A 4,747-nucleotide genomic window follows, 5' to 3' on the forward strand; every position below is an offset into this window, starting at 1 on the left:
GGAGAGGAGAGTAATGGAGAGTAGAAGAGAGTAAGGTATAGTGTGTAGCCAGCGAGAGAGAGAAAGGTCTACACGAGCTGAGTGATGTATAGTGTGTAGCCAGCGAGATAGAACGGTCTACACGAGCTGAGTAATGTATAGGGTGTAGCCAGCGAGATAGAACGGTCTACACGAGCTGAGTAATGTGTAGTGTGTAGCCAGCGAGAGAGAACGGTCTGCACGAGCCGAGTATGCATACGGTGTAGCCAGCGAGAGAGGAAGGTCTGCACGAGCCGAGTATGCATACGGTGTAGCCAGCGAGAGAGGTGCAAAGTCTACACGAGGCGAGTGGAGAGTGTAGCAGAGGCGCAGAGTCTACACGAGGCGAGAGAGGAGTGTAGCCGAGGCGCGGAGTCTACACAAGGCACGGAGAGCCGGCAGCACAGAATCCTGAGTCAAGAGAAGTGCAGTGTGAAGAAGAGAGGCCACGCGTTGTATTGTTACAAGTCAAGATTTAATAAAAGAAGTGTGTTCCCGTCAAGGAGTTTCCTGCCGTCATTTTCCAATACTTCACATACACAAAGATCCCCCCTATAGCCTCAACAGACTGTTGGGGCAAGTGCTGTTATCGAGCACCTATGAAGGCCGGCACGACACAAGGGTGAGGGGGGGTGCGATGGCCAGTACCACGCCCGGCCGCTTTTGTCTCCCAATTGGCGATGATTTAACTCACCGCACCAAGTACTCATTTTGGGGCTGAGTCGACCTAGGGGACACTCAGGACCGAGTACAGATATTCGTCCCCTCGAACAGCAATAACACTCAGATTGGACCGGGTTCACAGGTGTGTGGAAGGGGGGAGAGAGAGGGGGGAGCGAGGAGCGGTGGCGCTGCGGTTGGCGCCGCGTGTAAGACGCGAGCCAATCGGAGAGCCGCTCTGAGCTCGCACGCCACGTGACGCACGAGGCACGCGGTACGCCGAAGCTCCTGCGCGTGGTCCGGGCTCGTGGCGTCTACGCTTTGTTGGCAGAGAGGGCTACACTTCTATAGAGCGCCGTCTCGCCGCGTGGCCCCCAAGTGGCTTCAATGAATCGTTTTTGGTCGAGAGACATTCCACGTTGCAAGCGACTCCTTACAACCGGCTGCTTTGCGTGCGCGGTGGATCGCGCCGTTATTTCATGGAGCTCGCAAACTACCGCTGGCACCAGCGCAGGGAAGGGGGCAAAAAGGGAGGGACGGGGAGAGGGAAGAGAGAGACATAGAAAACATCGGGGGAACATAGACATGGAGTAGGGAGAGAGGGGGTAGAGAGAGAGAGAGAGAGGGGGTAGAGAGAGAGGGGGTAGAGAGAGAGGGGGGTAGAGAGAGGGGGTAGAGAGAGGGGGGGGGGGTAGAGAGAGAGGGGGGGGGGTAGAGAGAAAGGGGGGTAGAGAGAGGGGGTAGAGAGAGAGGGGGTAGAGAGAGGGGGTAGAGAGAGAGGGGGTAGAGAGAGGGGGTAGAGAGAGAGGGGGTAGAGAGAGGGGGTAGAGAGAGAGGGGGGGAAGGAGAGCAGAGCGTGAAATATTTTGTCAAATATATTTCATTTACAAAAGAGGGGGGGGGGGGGGGTTTACATAAAGCAAAGTATTTAAAAAAACTAAATGATGAACGAAGCAAAGTGCCGACCACACCGAGCATCTTCTTGTTTCCTCTGATCGTAAAAACAAAGAGAGAGAGAGAGGAGAACGGAGGGGGAGTGAGAGGAGAAGGAGCGGAGAGGTTTGGGGAGACGAGGAGAGGCAGGAGGCAGCAGCAGCAGCAGCAATGCCTCGACGCTGCTGCTGTTGTACGGAGTGGGAGGAGCGGAGTCTGTTTTCACAGTGGGCGGGGAGAGGGGAGGGGTTCAGAGTAGGGGGTGGGCCCACAGAGGTCACGTGATGCACGGCAGGCTTGAGCTGATCTCGAGAGAGTCTGTAACGCACTGCAGTTCTCGTTCACTCTTAGAGAGAGGGAGAGAGAATGAGTCAGTGAGGGAACGAGTCAGTGAGAGAATGAGTCAGTGAGAGAGAGAATGATTCGGAGAGAGAGGGAATGATTCAGAGCGAGAGAATGAGTCAGTGAGAGAGAGAATGAGTCAGTGAGCGAGATAATGAGTCAGAGAGAGAGGGAATATATTCAGAGGGAGAATGAGTCAGTGAGAGAGGGAATGAGTCAGTGAGAGAGGGAATGAGTCAGTGAGAGAGGGAATGATTCAGAGGGAGAGGGAATGATTCGGAAAGAGAGGGAATGAATCAGAGAGCGAGAAAGAATGATTCAAAGAGGGAATGATTCAGAGGGCGAGAGCGAATGATTCAAAGGAATGATTTGGAGAGGGAGAGAGAACATCACGTAAGAGGCGCGCTGAATCCCAGACAAGCGGGAAGGCAGCCAGAACCGGCGCCCACCAACAATTTCCCAAGCTCTGCGGTCCTACATTGGGCCAACTGAATGAACACCGCGTGTGAATGTGCTGTGTCGCAGACACCAGGAACAGCGGGGAAACCCCGGGGAGGGTCACACTCGTTCCCTCCTGCAGCTGGAACTGGAGACAGACTCAGAAAATGCATTTATACCGGAGAAATCCGATGACCTATGAAGCTTTTTTTTCCACAGATGTCCAGGAGGGGCACGTGGTCAGAACGTCACAACAACAAACAATACACACAACACGATCGGAGTGCAAAGTATAGAAACGTTAAACAAATCACTTTAAAAAAATATATATAAATTAAACTAAACTCTTTTTTTTTCAATCTTACCAGGCAAAGTCCATCTGAGCGATTCGTTTATTTTTCAGAAGTAACCGGGCCACCCTGGACCTCTAGCAGACCAGGCGAGGTAGTTAACATCTCGCCACAGCCATTTGCCAAACCACTGCTGGATGAATGGCTCCTCTCCACGCCGTGCGGGTCGTGGTTGAGGGTTGTTTGACCATACTTCACCACACGGGTCAACGCCGGGCTTGGTTGAAGGCGGCGCCATGGAAGTGCAGTCCAACAGCGGACTTACTTATTACATTCTTTGGTTCTTTCGATAAAGTCACGTAGATAGAAAGTAATTTTTAAAAAATAACATCTTTTTTCAAATTTCATGAAAACCAAAATACAAATGTTATTTTATTATTTTGATTATTTTTATTTTATTATTTTCTATCTACGTGACTTTACCGAAAGAAACAAAGAATGTGAATTCCTGCAGTCACGAAAGTGTTAAATCGAGACTTACGAAAGTGTTAAATCGAGACTTACTTATTTTTCACTTCATTCAATCGAGTGCTCTATCCCAGAAGTCACGTCGAGTTCACAGACACAAACACAAAGATCCCCCGTATAGCCTTAACAGACTGTTGGGGCAAGTGCTGTTAGCGAGCACCTATGAAGGCCGACACGGCACACGAGCGGTGGGTGGCCAGCACCACGCCCGGCCGCCTTTGTCTCCTCAGTGGCGATGTTTACTACACACCGCACCAGGCACTCATTTGAGGCTGAGTCGACCTAGGGGAGGCCCAGGACCGGCTCAGACAATCGCCACCGGTGTTGGCCGTGAGCGGGAATCGAACGCGGGTTCGCCGCGTGATTGTAGCTGCGCGATGCGCTAACCTCTGCGCCACCGCTCGCCACTACATACCAGACAGACGAACAACACGCGCGCACACACACGCACACACACACACATGCACACACACACGCACACACACACACGCACGCACACACACGCACACACACACACGCACACACACACACACGCACACACACACACGCACACACACATGCACACGCACACACACACGCACACACGCACACACACACGCGCGCACACACGCACGCACACACACACGCACGCACACACACACGCGCGCACACACACGCACACACACACGCGCGCACACACACACACACGCACACACGCACACACACATACACACACACGCCCCGCCACGTTTTCCTGCGAGAGGTTTACAAAAACCAATCCCACTAAACGCCCCGAAAGCCCAACCCAACCCAACCGCCACCACTCGAATGTCGGAGAACGCTCCCCTCGCAGCAGGCAGCGAGAGGTGACGCGGGCGGGGTTAAGAGAACGACGGGGGAGAGTGGGGGGGGAGAAGGGTGGAGGGAAAAGTGGGTGGGAGAAGAGTGGGGAGGGGAGAAGGGTGGGGGGTAGAAGGGTGGGAGGGAGAAGAGTGGGGGGGGGGAGAAGGGTGGAGGGAAGAGTGGGTGGGAGAAGAGTGGGGAGGGGAGAAGGGTGGGGGGTAGAAGGGTGGGAGGGAGAAGAGTGGGGGGGGGGGAGAAGGGTGGGGGGGAAGGGTGGGGGGAGAAAGGTGGGGGGGTAGAAGGGTGGGGGAGGAGAAAGGTGGGGGGGGGAAAGGGTGGGAGAGTGGGGGGGGAGAAAGGTGGGAGGGAGAAGGGTGGGGGGAGAAGGGCGGTAAGAGTGGGGGGGGAGAAGGGTGGGGGGAGAGTGGGGGGGAGAAGGGGGTAGAAGGGTGGGGGGGGAAGAGTTTCTGTGTCGCCGTACGGAGCCCCGCGTGCATCACAATCGGTGCGAGGCGCGTGGCAAGGACGACTCGAGGCTGTGAAGTGAACATCGCCGCCGGGGAGACGAAGGCGGCCCGGGGCTCGTGGTGCTGGCCACCCACCACCACCACCACCTCGCTATCAGCACTTGCCTCTACAGTCTGCTAAGGCTACACGTGGGGGGGGGGTGGGGGGGGTGGGGGGGTAGAGGGGGGAGGGGTGTTGCGTCAACAACA

Source organism: Lampetra planeri, chromosome 38 (genome assembly GCF_965212315.1).
Source record: "Lampetra planeri chromosome 38, kcLamPlan1.2.h2, whole genome shotgun sequence".
NCBI lineage: Eukaryota > Metazoa > Chordata > Hyperoartia > Petromyzontiformes > Petromyzontidae > Lampetra > Lampetra planeri.